The 17,731-nt window shown below is 44.2% G+C and overlaps 1 protein-coding gene and 1 long non-coding RNA gene across 4 annotated transcripts in view; one reads left to right on the top strand and one right to left on the bottom strand.

Annotated features, from left to right (window-relative positions):
* The window catches only part of LRMDA (leucine rich melanocyte differentiation associated), a 1,130,865-nt gene that overhangs the window by 665,996 nt on the left and 447,138 nt on the right, over nucleotides 1–17,731 (bottom strand). The window lies entirely within an intron of this gene.
* Nucleotides 7,856–17,731, top strand: part of LOC129480980 (uncharacterized) — a 37,530-nt gene continuing 27,654 nt past the window's right edge. For 2 of the 3 annotated variants that reach the window (XR_008657210.2, XR_010120373.1), the window contains exons 1-4: nucleotides 10,017–10,319; nucleotides 14,896–14,996; nucleotides 15,407–15,603; nucleotides 15,874–16,008. This is a non-coding gene — a long non-coding RNA (uncharacterized lncRNA). Of the gene's footprint in view, nucleotides 7,898–10,016; nucleotides 10,320–14,895; nucleotides 14,997–15,406; nucleotides 15,604–15,873; nucleotides 16,009–17,731 lie in introns of those variants that run through there. The other variant, XR_008657209.2, reaches the window with a different exon arrangement.

Raw genomic sequence — 17,731 nt, forward strand, 5'->3', positions numbered from 1 at the left:
AAAGAATTTTATTAAACTTCAGGATAAAGGAGAAAAGCACAATAACCTAGGAGTGAAGGGCCCTGACGATTTAGTCCCAATTCTTTTATAAATAACCGTGTGACCTGAGACACTTTACTTAACCTCTCTGAGCCTTGACTGGCTCTGAAAAATGAAGGAGCTGGAGCAGAAGATGGCTAGAGTCACCTTCCAAGCTTTAATATTCTCTGATCAGTGGATAGGAAACAGCTTAATTAGCTTATTTGATTATAGGATAATACTAATGAGGCCAAAGGAACGAGTTAAATAGCCATGCAAGACTAGCTAGTTTTAAATAGAGAAAAACACTGTCACACAGATTATAACTCAACTTGGTTGACTGAGGGGGTGTAGCTAGTTCAGTCCTTCTCGAATCAACAACACAGAAAATATGTGATTATGATGAGTCAGAAACAGCTTTATATGACAAACAAGATCACCAATATTTTAACAAAAATATGACTGCTAGGCTACAAAACCAAGGATTTCACCTAGTTTCTTTCTAGTTATGTGGTGCAGGATAATTTCTTCCCTGATATGTCATAGACTTATTTGTGGTCCTACCATACAGGACTGGTGTGCAGTGTATACCATGTGCAATTCATTATGTGACTTCAGCAATATAGAAACTGGTCCATACACTGTTCAGCAAGACAAATCCAGCAATCACATGCCTGGGTGTCATGCAGTGTCCAATTTCTGTAAAACTTTCCTAATGCATATGCTCTGTTTCTATACTTACCTAGTCATACACTAGAAACCATCTGCAGACCAATGTCAACTAGAAGATGGGGCTGCTGGTTGTCACTTTCTGTTATGTACAAGAGATTTCAGCCACAGCTTAGGGGTGGAAGGAAAGCAAAACTAGGTGTATTGCCACCAAGTTTCCTACTTTCTTCTCTTTTTCAGGTTTATATTCTCTCACCAAATAATCCAAATAACCTTGGAAAGTTCAACGATGCTTCTTTCATGTCATAGCTTTATTCATTCATCTATTCAACAAACATACCAAATAGCTTCTGTGTGCCTAGTCATGTTCAAGGAACTCGAGACCTAGTGGTAAATAAGACAGGTGTGGTCCCTGCTGCAATGGAGCTCAGCGAGCACTTTTGAGGAGGCATGTCCTAGGCACATGTATTATGCTTATGCAATGTCTATGTTAAAGTATGTCTTATCATCTGAAATTCTGTAATACTTCATATTCAGTCAGTCCCAATTTACTAAACATCACAATTCACCACACAGCCTGATGGCTTTGGATGTGTAAAAATGAATGACACATGGCCCCTGGCCTCAAGGAGCTTGCAGCCTAGAGAACTCCTCTACGTGATCTTTCAGGTGGGTGAAGAGCCGAAGTATAAGCCATCACTTCCATTTCCACAGGTTCCTGAGATTGACTGTATTCACATTGTCAGCTACACCAGGAGCTTCTAACTGGGCCTCCTTAGTTATAGAACATGTCATGCTAGAGCTGAAAGGGTCCACAGAGACCTTGCAACATTTTACTGATGAAAAGCTGAGACCTAGAGAAGTGAAGTGGCTTGCCCAAAGTCACACAACTAGTAGGTAGAAATATATCTGATGAGGATCACTTCCGAAACATTTACTGAGTCGGGCTCCAGAGCTGGCTGGCGCATTCAGGAAGGGGGCCTACCAAGCACGCAAACAGCCCAGCTTCAGCAGAGCCGCTCCGATCAAACAAACCGAGAGCAACAGGATGTGGCGGCAGCATTGCGGGGCGAGGAAGCACAGCAATGCCTGAGAGTCCTTGGGTATGCCTGCTGTCCTCCCCTGGCCTCCTGAACTGCTGTCCTTCCCAGGCCTCCCGAACTGCTGTCCTTCCCAGGCCTCCCGAACTGCTGTCCTTCCCAGGCCTCCCGAACTGCTGTCCTCCCCCAGCCTCCTGAACTGGAGTTCTCCCCAGGCCTCCTGAACTGTGTGCTCCCGGGGCCTCCTGAACTGGTGTCCTCCCCAGGCCTCCTGAACTGCTATCCTCCCCGGACCTCCTAAACTAGATTTTTCCCTGGGCCTCCCCAACTGCTGTCCTCCCTAGGCCTCAGTCTTCTAAACTGGAAAATGATGCTCATGACTTCCATGACCACAATGGTCCCCTTAGGTTCCCAAGCTCTACCATGCAAACCTGACTCCACCACTTTGGAAATCTGGATAACCTACTAGAAAAAGCAGACTACACAGAGTAAGCAGAAGCCAAGCAAGGAGGTACTGTCAGGCCCTGCATTGCTTCTTTAAACAGCCACTGTCAGGTTCATATAATAAGGGAATCCAGAAGACTCTAATTCTCCTGTCTCTAGGTCTAGCCTACAAGGCTGTCGACCCATGATCTCATTCTAGTTGGCTCCAAATCATCTTAGCTTCTGACCTTCTTCTTAGTTCTCTATCTGCTTCCACTAGATCACAGGACTTGTCACTTGGTGCCATCCTTGAACTAAGACTTTGGACTCCTCCTTGTCTATAATTCAGATGATCCAACCTCTAGCAGCCCTGAGAATATAGTCCCTTGGATCCTACCTAGACTATGGGATCCTACTTAAGTTTAAACCTCAATTAAATTTGTTCAATTTATCCACAGCTCACATGAAAACATCCCCTCCCCTACACACACACACACACACACACACACACACTCAAGTCGCCTGCCCTTCCAAACACTAGCATAATAGTGGAGGGGAGCTTTCATTGAACTCTATTGTGAAACATTCCATTAATTCAACACCCACCTGCCAAAAAAATCTAAGAGCTCTTCAAATCTATTAACAAACTTCAATATTCAATATACAAATGTTCACGTATGTCTACTAAAAAAAGAAAATAGACCATCAATTTAGCCAAGAAAAAAATAAAAATCCAAAAGCAGCTTACGGAAAGTCAAAATCCCTCCTTATGCCTCCAATTTAACAACAAATGCCTCACAATGAATAGCTTGATGAGGACAGGGCTTTGCACTACAGCGAGAATTTTTCTTTTATTTGGCAAGCAATGAAATCATTAAGGTAATATATCACCATTCCCACTAACAGAATCTCCTCATGTCATCTCCTTCACTGTACATGCAAGCAGAAGACACATATCTATTGTCTCTTACTTCTGGAAGTTGTAAATGTAGGGAAATTGTCATCATTAAACTGAATATAATGATCCTCTCCCCCCTCCTCCTTTCATTCCCTCACTGGGTACCTCAGCTCTGCCTGACACATACCTTGTAAATGTCAACACAAAAGTATGTCCTGAAGACCAATGGGCAGAAAGTTCTGATTACCAGCATCCATCATGTGATAACCAAGACCCACCCCTGCAATGAAAGGAAACGATAATTGCTTTGCCGTGCAAGGTGAAAAGCCTGACCTCAAAGTGTCTCTGGTGGTATTAACATGTAATGAAGATGGGTGCAGACAAAGGCCACTGCTGAGCACCCCAGGGATGCCATCAGAAATCCTCACCTCTTGGGTGTGCTCTTGAGCATAGGCTGATTATCAGCCTACTCTGTACTCTCCAAGATGTTAACCCAGAGCCTGCTTGGCACAATCCTTGGGGGTAACCAGGGACTGCTCACAAGATCACAGTGAGGAAAATTCCCAGCCAGGGCTTATGGAAGGTTCAGACCAGGAAGCCAACCCCTGTGGGAAAAGAGGAAGGAATATAGCACCTGAACTCTGCCCAGAGAGTGCCTGATGGTTTTACTGCTAATCGGTAGTAGAATGGGTAGCTTTGATGTCATCAGCATTTGGCTTGAGAGGTCAAAATGAGAGTACTGGAGCAACCAGCGTGCTGAGCTAGCAAGGAGAAGGAAGAGGCTTCCTGACCTGGGGGATTGTGCACGAGGCCTCGGTCCATGGGTTGTCAGGGACTGTCATTGGGGCACAAGGACTGTTTGGCCTTGAGCATCAGTTATGTTATGTAAATTACACTTAATGAAAGTGCGGCCTTGGTCCATAAAAACTTAACAATGCATTTATCTTCATTTGATCATTCCCCAGCAGCCACCACCTCCCTTTACAGACCATAATAACTGGGCTTTCACCACATATCCCTGTCCTCCACAGCCACCATCAGGAGGGCCCTGGAAGGGGGAGAGGAATTGGCTTACACTTAATAAGACAAATGTGCCATCATGGAGTTGGCATCAGGTGGCCAAGCACGCACACAGGACAGAGGAGCAGATGCAGTCGTGCCCATCCCTCCTCCCCAGGCCCTCTGTTAGCAACGTTCAGATAGCTGGAAAACAGAAAATGTTGTTTTGCATTCCTGAGAGCTGGATGTCACCTCTGATTCATCAGCAAGCATTTATTAAGTGCCTCCTGTGTACATGCTACATAGAAAAGACATATATCTTTATCTTTTCATGCATGTCACAATTTCTGACTCTTAAGACACTCCATCTTGAGATACCCATAGAAAATTTTAGGTGCTCTATAGCTGCTGTTCTCATTTCTATGCCAAACACCTTTGCAGAAGGAATTTCAAAAAACAAAGAAATTCAGTTTGAAATCCTCAGCTGAAAGTTTCAATATAGGTCCCCAGAATTGAAGAGGAAAGGAACTATGATTATATTACAGTGAGAAGAAGAAGTTTGAGTTTGGCTTGCCGTGAATACAACCTCCATAATTATTTCACATTTTAAAAAAATAAAACTCCTGGCCACCACCTGTGAGGCCTTCCATTAACTGACCCTGCTCGCCTCCCCAGGTTGTTTTGCCCCTATCTTCCTTCAACACCCACTCAGGTCTCTTTTCAGTTCCTCCTCATAATCATCAAACTCCCTCCAGTCAAGAGGCTTTGCACTTGCTGTTCCCTCTGCCTGTGATGTTCTTCCCTCTCCTCTTTTCCTCTAGTTAACTCTGCACCCTTCAGCTCCCAGGTGAGCCATCACTTCATCAGGAAAATCCAGATCTCCATCAGTCAAACAAGGTCCCACCACAACACCATATCCTTTTTCTGAAACCTTAGCCCCTGTTGTTACCAGGAGAGGGTCTTGACTGCAAGCTGCCTAGGTTCTTGGAATTTTGGACAAAGAATTGGACAAAATGCACAGCAAGATAAGGAAAGAATGAAGCAAACAAGCAGAAATTTATTGAAAATGAAAGTACACTCCACATAAATTTATTGAAAATGAAAGTACACTCCACAGGGTGGGAGCGGGATGAGCAGAGGCTCAAGGGTCCTGGTTACAGAATCTTTTGGGGTCCAAATTCCTCCTAGAGGTTTCTCATTGGCCACTTGGTGTTCACCCCATGCAAATGAAGCGGTGGCCGGCAATCAGTCTCACTGGTTGCAGAAAGCAACCAATCAGAGGCTAAAGTGAAGTTACAAAGTTACACTCCTACGCAGATGTCTGATTGGTTGCAAAAAGCCATCAATCAGAGGTACTTTCAATTTTCCATCTGCCACGGAGAAAAGTAGGGGTAGTGGCGGGGAGGGATTTGCCTCTGGTCCTTTTGTTACTTACTATGGAAAGTTGGGGTTTTCCTTTTGATTTAGTTCTAGGAAGTCAGCGTGAATCGGCGTTAGGTTCCCTGCCTCCAGACCTTATTCTCCTGCCTCATTATCCCTGTTGCGATTTTACATCTGAGTGATTTTATAATTAATGACCTTCACCTCTGCTAGATGGTGAGCTCCAGGAGGGCAGCAGCCACCTTTACTTTTCCTTACCATCAAATCTGTAGCACCAGCACACCGGAGGCAGCTACACATAAATATGTATGTATGTGTATCCATACATACTGACCACTTCCTCTCCATGACTATGGGAAAAAATAGCAAGAAGAGAAATCTGCTTATATTCACTGGACAGGAGAAGAACTGAGTGAACCTTAACAGTGACTGAACACTAGAAAGAGCTACTAAGAGAAGCCAGGTGGACTCCAGGTAAGAACATCTTCAAGAAAGGATCACTCCTCCCAAACAGGAGAGTAGGCAGATGGTCAGATGACTTCTCATGAACCTGCCGTTCCTGCATTTCCTGTCCTGGCTGCCCAACTGTGCAGCATGGTGGCCCTATCCCATCATACAGTCTGGAAGTACTCCTACACCAAGTACAGGCTCCACTAACGGCCTTTATCTCCACTTTTTGTTGTGCCTCTTGGCTTGCAGGAAGAACATGGATCCTTTTGTTTTCCAGGCAGCAAAATACAGAGCATAACTGCAGTGATGCACCAGCTTAGCAAATACTGGTTTCCTGAGAGTCAAGGACCAAATGAGTGGGTTGCCCTGCCCCAAAGTGTAGCAGAGAAAAGGGAAAATCCCCAGTGAAAGGGTGTACTTACAGAATCCCACCCTCTCACCTAGATATCAAGGGAGTTTCAATGAATTAGCTCGCCAGAACTTCCTGGAAAAGGAGATTATCCCAATTTGTTCATCTCACAAAGGAATTATGTGAATCCTGTTTGACCCCCATTTTTCCAATCTATGGTATGAATTTAGCTAGCTTTGAAAATGTTTTAGGGCTTACACAGAAATTTGTAAAATGTTAGCGTGAAAATTTTAATTGAGTTATTAGCAATATCTCTTCTTTGAATGACCTTTTAGTACTCCTTATAACATATCACCTCCTTTTACTACCTTCTGGCTGACAGTTTCTAATATATTCCTTCTTCCTAGATGATATCATCTGTCCTTGGGTGGAATTAACTAAAGTACTCTACATTCAGAAACTGACATTAATCCATAGCCCCAGATTTGTAACAGCTGCTGGTATAAACACTGTTTCCATACATTGGGTTTTAACAATGACTGGAAGAAACACATACTACTCATTGGACACTGATGACATGCAAACAAAGGAATCAGGCTGACAAACAGCAACGATTTTTTTAAACATTATAAAATTAGCTTAAATATTATACCTACTGCATAAATCCACAAGAATATTGCTAACATCATGGAAATTTTATTTTCCTCTTAAGGATCACATGTGTAGAAGCAGCTAATCATACCAGGAAATTATAAGCATGAATGGCAAACAAGTTGTGAGTTCAAATAACTTTCTGATACTCAGTAAAGGAAATATAGAAAATAAAGTCCCACGTTAGCCATAACCCAGGCATTTTGCATCATTTCAAGAAACGGAAAAAGTAAATCCACAAGGTATGTGGATACAGAAAGGTACATTCAGAGCTGAGAATCACCAGGCAGGGGAAGGGTAAATAAAACGCCTCCCTGCAAAATTCCCAACCTCAATGGCTTTTCATAAGACCCCAAGGAACCCAACCCCCAAATCCTGGTGTGAAAACTACCAACAAAGGATGAGAGGCCACTAGCCCTCAGCCTCGTCCCAGTGTCTTCCCTTCCCCCAGACCGTATATTCTACTAGAAATACACATGTATACATCAGCGCAACAACAAGCAGTGACATCTATAGGGAACTGGCCGGCATTTTCAATCAGCACAAACCATGTTATTTAGAATCTGAGGTGGTAAATGACCATCGCTAATGCCAGACTGCTGATGCAGGTCCCAGGGCTCAAGGCGGTTGGTAATTAAAGAATGTCTACTCTAATTGTGTGGTAGGAACCTGGTGGTGGGAAGAGTTTCTAAGGGCACAGGTATGCAGGGCTAATGGAAGCAAAATTCTGCAGCAGCCAATTGAGTGTTCGGGAGGTCCATTCCTTCTCCTCCTTCACCCCTGTGGTCCGTACACTCTGGGCCTCGCTGCCCCTTGTGAGAAAATGCCAGCCCACTCCTCACACCACCATCACCCTGCATCACTCAAGTTATAAGACTGTCACCGCTACTGCATTAGGATATTGTGATGGTGGGCAGGGGATTGTGAGATCGGTTGAAGAGTAAGGCTACGTCTGTCAGAGTCACCTGGGGAACAGACGTGTCTCTGGATGAGAAGCAATGTCCAAGACAGCAGACCTAGGTAAGTGAAAGAAACGTCTCCTTTGGCCTCAATTTGGAAGGGGCCTAGTATCTAGGAGGGTGCTCCTGGAGCTGTGAATTAAGGAACGCACCCATTGCATAGAAGCAGGAACCACTAAGCAAGGGCCCAGATGACCTGAGACAGAGACGACAGCCTCCAGAGCTCTGAGAGGTGGCTGGTCAAGTCAGCAGGAGAACACCTGGGGCCCTGGAAGCCAGCCAGACTAAACTCCTGGTACCATCTTTGATACAGGATGGGGCAGGGAAGTGCTGGGTAGAGAAGGGTGGGGTCCCTGGCAAGGGCTTCACCCTTGGGCTTGTACCCATGGATCTAAGTGAGAACAGGCACTCCTGTTTTTGCACCCAAATATTGCATTTTCCAAGACCACTCTGGCCCACCATGCCCCCAATCCTGTGCTCATAAAATCCCAAGACCCTAGCAGGCACAGACACAATCAGCTAGACATCAAGAGGAGCAGAAGAGCACACCAACAGACACCAGCAGACACCACCAGGCCTTTGAGGCGGGATGATGCAGAATTCAGTTGGGGGCAGTCAGTGACGGTCTGAGGAGAGTCCAGCTGTTGGGTGGCCCTACCCCCCAGGGGAAGACCATCTTCCCACTCCATCCCCCAACTTCTGGCTCCCCATTCACCTCACTGAGAGCTACTTCCACCACTCAATAAAACCTTGCACCCATCCTCCAATCCCACATGTAATCTGATTTTTCCAGTACTCTAGGGCAAGAACATGGGATGCAAAAAGCCCTCTGTCCTTGGGATAAGCCAGAGGGTCTAATTGAGCTGATTAACACAAGCCACCTGCAGACAGCAAAACTGAAAGAATACACTGTAACATATGCCACTGGGGTTTCAAGAGCTGTAAACATTCAACCCTAGACCCTGCTGTGGGGTTGGAGTCCAAAAACACTCTTCATGACCTGCCCGTCTGCATGCTTCCCCAAGGGGTTTCAGCAGCAGGGCATCAAAGAAGCGAGCCACATCCCTGTTGCACGCTCTGTGAGGGGGATAAGGGAAACCCTCCGATTTCATCTTGACATCCCTGTGTCATCCCCGAGAAAGGTTCCAGTCTGCTTCATTTGTGCTAAGGATAGAGTGGGAAAACAGCTTATCCCTGGGACCAATGTGATTAGCAATGATCATAGGAAAATTGGGGCAGGAGTCCCATCAGCCCCTCCCCTTCAAGAGAGTCTCACTGTCTGTGGAAGGTTCTGAGTTTTGCTTTTACTAAGGAAGGTGGCACATTTTTATACTAACTACCTCCAGGTGTTCAAAATGTACCCATCCTATTATCCTCTAAGCTAGTTTGCCTGTTAGACTAGGTTAATAGGTCTAATTATTATACCCTACAAGTAACATATTTCATTCACTCATGTATCTACTCAATTTACTGCCCATTTAGAATGAGTCCAGCACTGCATTAGATGTGGAGCTACAAACACAAATGCAGTGTGATCCATGCCACCCAGGAGCTCACACGCAATCTAAGAAACAATCTGGAGACAGAGCCTTAACTAAAAGGGTAACTGTATTGGTGGGAATTGAGAGACTATGTCAGCTCTGGTATTTCAGTTCGGGAAGATGCTTTGGAGGATGCTTAAATCGCTGCTGGAAGGCAGACTGCCCACAGATGAGGCCAACTCATGGCAGAGGATTCCAGGAAGATTTCAAGAAAGCAGTAACAAAGTCAGTTTATCTCATTAAGGAAAGGGGACATAAGCCCAGCAGAGAATGAGTTCCACCAATCCTGGTCATGCATCATGAAAGGCTGAGACTGTGGTGAAGAATATGAACTGGAGATTCAGGCAGACAGGTTCGAGCTGCAACTCTACCACTCTGGGAAAATTACTTATCCTAGCCAAGTCTCTGGTTTCCTGAGCCATAATACAGACAACAATCCCTGCTCCTCCTGTGAGTGGTGGACAGCAGGGGTTCTAAAATGTGGCTGGTGGGCCAGCAGCAGCTCTCTAGGAACTTGTTAGAAAAGCAAATTTTCACACTCCGCCCCAGACCTCCCGAATGAGAAATCCTGGGCGGGGGCGGGGCACAGCTGATTATGATGCACTTTAAAGTCTGAGAAGCACTGAGGCACTCATGAAAAGGTCTGGTGTTAAAGTGCTTCGCAAAATGCCAAACACGAAGGAAGCACTCAATCGTAGTTATTGAATCTTGTTATGTCATGAGGCCCCTTGGGAAAGTCACGTAGAAAAGGACATGAAGGGAGGAGTTACTTTTGCTGAAGGTCAGAACCAAGGGAGAACTTCAAGTGCTCTAGTGTCCTGCACCAGAAGCCCCTGGGAGATTATCAAAATGCAGATCCCTGTGCTATATATCAGGCCCATGAATAGAAAGTTCTAGACTAGGACCTGGGACTCCATAAGCTCTTACACAGAAGTCTACCAGGTACTCTGTGTGTTTGTTGGGGTTTTGTGTTTGTTATTGGGATATTTTTCTTTCGATTTTTTTCTTACGCCTGCATTTACCTTAAGATAGCTCCCGCGAGGGCCTCTCTCCTTCTCTTTCTGTCTCTCTCTTCTGAATTTCTACACTGGCTTCCACTACTGTCCCCATCTCCAGCCTTTTCTCCCTTCCAGCCTATTGTTCTAAATCACTCCCTGGGGTGATATTTCTAAAACATAAATCTAAGCATATCACTTCCTACTTAAAATAAGCAAATCAACTTTCACTGCCTCCCCATGAAGAATTCCAATTCCTTGGCCAGCTCCCCAGGACATTCTTCAGACTGACTGCAGCCTCAGCTGCACCTGCTTCTCTTCATGCCATGTGTCCTGCTACCAGGTCCAATCACTGCCCTCCAATCAGGCCTGATGTCCTCCCACCAGGGTCCAATCAATGCTCCCCAATCAGGTCTCATATCCTCCCACCAGGGTCCAATTGCTAATCTCCAATCAGGCCTCATGTCCTACCACCAGGATCCAATCACTGCTCTCCAATCAGGCCGCATGTCTTGCCACCAGGGTCCAATCACCGCTCTCCAATCAGGCCTCATATCCTACCACCAGGGTCCAATACTACTCTCCAATCAGGCCTCATGTCTTGCCACCAAGGTCCAATCAATGCTGTCAAATCAGGTCTCATGTCTTTCCAACAGGGTCCAATCACTGCTTTCCAATCAGGCCTCATGTCTTACCACCAGGGCCCAATCACTATTATCCAATTAGACCTTTCTGTTTCTTCACAAAGAAATGGCTGGCTGGGTGTGGTGGCTCATGCCTGTAATCCCAGCACTTTGGAAGGCTGAGGCAGGTGGATCACCTGAGGTAAGGAGTTCGAGACCAGCCTGACCAACATAGTGAAACCTCTTCTCTACTAAATGCAAAAAATTAGCTGGGCATGGTGGTGCATGACAGTAATCCCAGCTACTTGGAGGCTGAGGCAGCAGAATCGCTTGAACCCGGGAGGCAGAGGTTGCAGTGAGCCAAGATCATGCCATTGCACTCCAACCTGGGCAACAAGAGTGAATCTGCATCTCAAAAAAAAAGAAAAAAAAAACAGAAAAGGAAAGAAATGGCCAATGGCCTTGTCATCTTTCTCCATAAGGAAGAAGCCTCTCATCCTTCTCCAAACTCCTCAGTCACTGATTCTACCACTGATGTGTTTTCTGTCTTCTTCACTAAACCAGCAGCTCCCAGAGGGAACAGTCTCACTTCTGTATAGTCTATACCTTGAAAAGTCTCACCAAAATTAGCAGGAAGCAGTTCAGAGACGAGGTAGTAACTCCTGTCACTGCACTATGCTTAACTGCCTGGCTAGGGTAACCACCACTCTTCTATCTCTCTCTAGAATACACCAGCTGCTGGCCATGGTAAAGGGAATACTGGCAGCTACCCTGTGCATGTTACCATTATCCAGAGGCTGGTGGATGGCTAAGTGATTGATATTGGCATGCAAAAGCTTCTAGGATGATGTGGCCCTGAGACTGAATAATTACTCATGGTTATATTCCCTGCCTATCTGCATGTGCACACACAGATGTGGCACTTGGATGGCCTTCGGCTCACTGAACTGAATTGATAGAAAAAGTGGAAGCCAAAATGTAACTTAAGTCATTGTGCTTCTTTCCATTCATTCCAGTGAGTGGAGCAGAGGACCTCATCTTCTGTGACTTATCCTCTGTCATTAGTATATACTATTATATATTTGGGAGATGTATATATTTTATAAACCTCAGCTCACTGGGTGGCTTTGATCTTCTGACAGCCCTGTTAAAAATGTTGCCAACAGTTTACAGCATAGTATTGTAGAAATATCACTACACTATGGAGCCATAATACCTAGGTCTCTTGAAACTTAATTCTGCCTTTTATTAGCACTGTGACTTTAGGCAAGTCCCTAAAATTCTTGGGCCTCAGTTTCTTCATTTGCAAAGTAGGGTCACTACTCCATGTTGGACCAAAATCACAGAGCTGCTATAAAGAATATCTGATATAACAAAGAGAAATGTGCTTACTCAGTATTTCTGTAACAATTCTGCCCGATTTTAAAATTTTACCCCATGTAGTTACACAGGTGTCTAGATGCCTGGCCCTTTTGTTCTTTTCTGATAATGTGATGGCACTGTTGAAAATTCCTCCTTAGCTATTTTTCATTTTAGAGTCTTGGCCCATCACATCATATCCATTCTTCTGAAATCATCTTTCTAAAGTGTAAAATGCTATTGTCTTCTCTAACTCTTCTTGGCTATAAATGAGCGTGAAGCCCCTTCTTTCCCCCAACTTTTACTTAATTAACTTACATTTATTGATCAGAATTAAGTCTAAGGCCTAAGTGCCCTTCATCGAAGCCTCTTTCAATCTACCACCTCTTGAGTTCAAAGAGGTTTGCTGGGGGTGAGGGTGGGATGTGGTAAGTATAGGGATGAAGAAGAAGGGCTCAGGTAAGGACAGGTGTGGGCCTCTGGAACACTTCTATAAATGCCACCACCTGGAAAACAGAGAAATAAGAGAAGGCTGTTTCGTCCTAAGAAGTAGCACATCATGTGGCCATTCTACCCTTCCCTGGAATCTTCCTCCACCCAACCCCACGTCAGACCTGATACTATACAGCGACAGGAAAGCCATGGGTAGTCACAATTCTGCCACCTCTCCTTGCTGCTGTTCCCTGCTGATGACATTAGCTGGAAGACTGCCAGAGCTTAGAGAGAAAAACTAACCAAAATGATCATAAAGCCATTTGGAAATATATGAGTATGATCAACACACTAAATAATAATTATGCACATTTGTATTCCCTGCCAATCTTCATATACAGAGTATAAATGTAACCTGCTCCAAATGAATCACCTAGTTTTAAACACCTGAGAGTTATAGCCCTGTGATTCTGACAAAGTAACCCACATATCTCATACCTCAGGTTTATCACAAAGACATTGCCATGAATCGAAACCCCAAAGAACAAAGCCAGTTGGAATTTTAAAACATTGACTTCATACTTTTCATTATGGCTTATATTCTTCTCAAATATTTCATCAAGCTTTTTTCCTCTCTCCAGTTTAAATCTCAATCACTAAAAGGAATGATTTGAAGGCAATAATGTAGAAACAAAAGAGGAGATTAAATACAAATTAAGCTTTCATTTGTACTGTTTTTCCAGACTGAATTAAAGTGATTGAGCTAACTTTGGTATAAAGTAAATTTTACAGCTGTTAGAAATGATAGAATGTAAATTGGATTATACTATTTAAATATTTTACAAATAATTGAAATGGCATTCTTAGAAGTTATGTTCCAATATTCCTGTTCAAACACAGTAGATCATGTTGACCGGGTCTGGGTATTTATCTTTTCTTCTCCTTGATATTTCTTCCATTGCCAAAATGAAACTCAAGGATATGAACCAAAAATAGGTCAGGGGCACCAGTTAAGGTGATGTGCATGCAAAAGCATGATGATATTATTTAACCTATTCAAATTAATTCATTCCAACAGATATTTATTGATTGCAGGGCATTGAGCAAGGTACTGGATTCATGAGGAAGTAACCAGCCTTGCCCTGAATACACTTATTGTCTCTAAGAAGGAGAGAAGACAAGCCACATAAAATTATGCTACATAAAGCAGAATAATACAAATGCATGACAGGCGTGTATTGCAGGAGAGGTGATGATTTAACAGGGTGGATTGGGTAAAGCTTTATGAAAAAGATGGCATTTAAGCTTGGACTTGAAGGAAGAATAGAATTTTTATAGGTAAACAGGCAAACACTGTAAGAAGCATGTATAAGAAGCAAAGGAGAAATAAATAGCTTCAATTCATGGGAACGAGAAAACATGTAACATGTTTGGAGAACAGAGAATAGAATAAATCAGCCAGGCGCAGTGGCTCACGCCTGTAATCCCACCACTTTGGGAGGTTCAGGCAGGCGGATCACGAGGTCAGGAGTTCGAGACCACCCTGGCCAACATAGTGAAACCCAATCTCTACTAAAAATACAAAAAAATTAACCAGGCATGGTGGCGCACGACTGTAGTCCCAGCTACACGGGAGGCTGAGGCAGGAGAATCGCTTGAACCCAGGAGGTGGAGGTTGCAGTGAGCCAAGATCATACCACTGCACTCCAGCCTGGGCTACAGAGCGAGACTCCATCGTCTCAAAAATTAAAAAAAAAATAAAAAAAGAGAGAGAGAGAATAGAACAAATCAGAAGGCCCTAGAATGTCTAGAAACATAATGAGATGTTCTCTCGGTCTTTCAACCAACATTTATTGAGGAACCATGTACCCATAAGATCTGTGGGGAAATATAAAGAAAATAAAGCAACATCACTTCTCTCAAGGAATTTATATATTAGAAGTTAAGACATGTACAAAAATATAAAGTAGAAATTTAAAAGTACCGTACAGTGGTGGAGATGGGGTGCTTTGTCAAGTTAGTGGAGGTGAAGGAGAGAAATGCCTCGATGGATGCATTCAATTCACTCATTCATTAATTTGCTCACTAAAAATATACATTTGCCTTCAGTTTCCTCAGATCTTGGATATTGAGCAAATGGAGAAACAAAGATGAATAAGACACAATCTCTGCCCTTAAGGAACCTGGTTTGATGAAAACAAAGGGTAAAGGTGAGTAGGGGAAGATAAAATTAGTAAGATAAGCTGATATCAAACAAACCCAGGGAGCCTAGGATTTTAGAACACAATCAGTCTGATATTGGGGAGCTTGTGGAGCCACTGAAGATGTCTGGGCAGAAGCTTTTAGAAGACTGGTCTGTGTCTTGGTTTGAATGCTCCTGAAAGTGGAGCCTGAGAGGACATGGGGGCAGGAAGCTTATTTGAGAGATGACCCAAGAGAGCGGGAAAGAGAGGGGAGGAGGAAAATCCAACATCAGGGTGCATTATCAAGGTTGCTGCTCTTGGCAATGGGCATGACTCCTTCTCCAGTAGGCCCAAGAAGCATACGGAGGCCTCCCAGAACTGCCTGCATGAAGCGTAAGAGGCTGGGCAGCAATCCATCAACTTCAGTCCCCCATCAGTTGCAGGTTACCCCTGATGGAGGCACTGGCTCAATTGCACTTGCAGGCTACACTGAACTTACGCACAGGTTCATTTGCCTCCTGGGAAGGTCCTGGGGCAGAAAGAAGAAAGACTCTTGCAATAACCTATGAGACACCATCAGCAGGAATCTGAGCCAGTGTGAAACTGTGCATGGGAGCAGTCACTGAAACCAGAGGTGAGCCAAGGAGATGTGATGGGGGCCCCAAAGTGTCTGCTAGAGTCAGGCGGCAGCCTGAATGCACGGCAGGGAAGAAGGGGAACAGCTAGGGGAAATGGTCATTGGCTAGCCTGGGAAAGAGAAAGATAAGAAAGAGCTGAAGGAGTGGTGGGACTGGGGAGATGGGAATGGATGCTGAAAATATCCTCATGGATTAAGCAACTGATAAACTATTTGGAGCTGAGATACATCACAGATTAACTGAGATTCCAAACCTTATGACAACAGAGAACAAAGGGGTGTCAGGCACCAAAGAGAGGTGAACACGAGAAGAGCAGAGAAGAGAAGATGATGCCCCAGAGAAAGAAAGTGGGACAGAGCTGGGGAGACAGTGAACTGGAAATCATCAGCATGGAGACAGGGGTAAATATCACAATTTTGCTACAAGCACTCTATAAGAAGGGGGGAAATTGCTAAAGATGAGACACAAAGAAACAGTGAATGGGGAGAGTAGACAAAGGATGAGACAGAAAGGAGAGATCACAAGGTCCAGGCAGACAGAACAGAGAATTTCAGAAGTAGAAGCTGGTCAACAGCGGGAGGTGCTGCAGAGAGTATGGAATGATAAGACCTAGAAGCGCCCACCAGATGCGGTGACTGAGAAGTCATGGGAGAGCTCCAAAGGACATATTCCAGTAGAGATGGGCTTGTTCCAGAATCCGGACAACAAAGGTCTAAGGAATAAGGGAGAGAGTCAGTCTGTTGCAATGGGGGTTCCTCATCTGAATCACAGAATGTGATTCCTGTGACTCACTTCTTAATTCTTCCAAATGTCATACATAACATATATGTTTCTAAATGCAGAGAAATCAATTCATTATACACAATCAATTCCTTTTTCTACAAAGATCCATCTGGTCTCTGCAGCAACTACTCCACTTTGCTTCTGTAGTGCCAAAGCAGTCATAGGCAATACCAAAATGAATGGGCCCAGCTGTGTTCCAATAAAACTTTATTTGTGGACACTGAAATCTGAATTTTATCTATTTTCATATGTCAAGAATTATTATTTTTTTCAACCTTCAAAAAATATATAAACCATTCTTAGCCCACAAGCCCTACAAAAACAGATGGTGGCCACATGTGGCTTTCAGGTGACAGTTTGTCCCTTCCTTAGGACATCAGAGCTTAGTTATCACCCAGAGCTCCAGGTGAGAAAGACGGTTCATATTAATGAAGCAGCAAGAGGGGAGAGGACAATAGTGTAAGGGACAGTTAGGATCAAGAATGTGTTTAAGAGTAGAGAAAGCACATGGAGTATGACAGATTCACAGGAAATTTTCTTTGGAGAGGGAGAGTTGAAGATACATGAAAAAGAGGAGAGTGGTGGATCAAAGTTCTAGATGACAGAGTAGACAGGACAGAAAAGTGAGCCTGGATCAAGAAGAGGCAGATGGCTTCCCCTGAGATGGAAGGGGAGATGGGGAAGACAGGCAGGAACCAGATTACGGAGAACCTAAAAGCCAAACCGAAGAGTTCACACTTCATTAAGTGAGCAATGAGGAGCTGCAGAAAGTGTTTAGGCTGAAAAGCACAGCCCAGGAATCAGTAATGCACTTGGTTTTCCCACCACAGACTGAATAAATAAGCAAACACTCTGTGTATACATATTTACATAATGCAGGTATGACCAGAATAGAAGAAGCTGAAAATACGTGATAACAGGCTCTCTTGCTCAAAAACCTGCTCCACAAATGCATTCTGGGATGGAAAGATAAGACGAGCTAACATACTCAAAGACGGCTAGTTCGATATATCCATATAGAAATGTGCCTTCACCCTCAGGATGGAATATCGCATATGGCAGCAATATGGGCCTATATCAGGCTGGGGTTGGCCATGGGGTGGAGCTTGGTAACCAGAACTAGGCTCCAGTCTCAACTTCATTATTAATCATCTGTATGATGCCAAGACAGGTAAATTAGCTTCTCTGGGCCTCTGTTCCTCAGGGTCAAATGGGGATTAAAATGTTGCCTGTGCCTCAAAGACTTGTTATAGGATCAAAGAGCTAGTGGATGTGAAAATGTTTTAGGAGTGTAACAGGTGACATAGATGGAACACTGTCACAGAAAAAAAAAAAAAAAAG

Source organism: Symphalangus syndactylus, chromosome 4 (assembly GCF_028878055.3).
Source record: "Symphalangus syndactylus isolate Jambi chromosome 4, NHGRI_mSymSyn1-v2.1_pri, whole genome shotgun sequence".
In the NCBI taxonomy this organism is placed as follows: Eukaryota; Metazoa; Chordata; class Mammalia; order Primates; family Hylobatidae; genus Symphalangus; species Symphalangus syndactylus.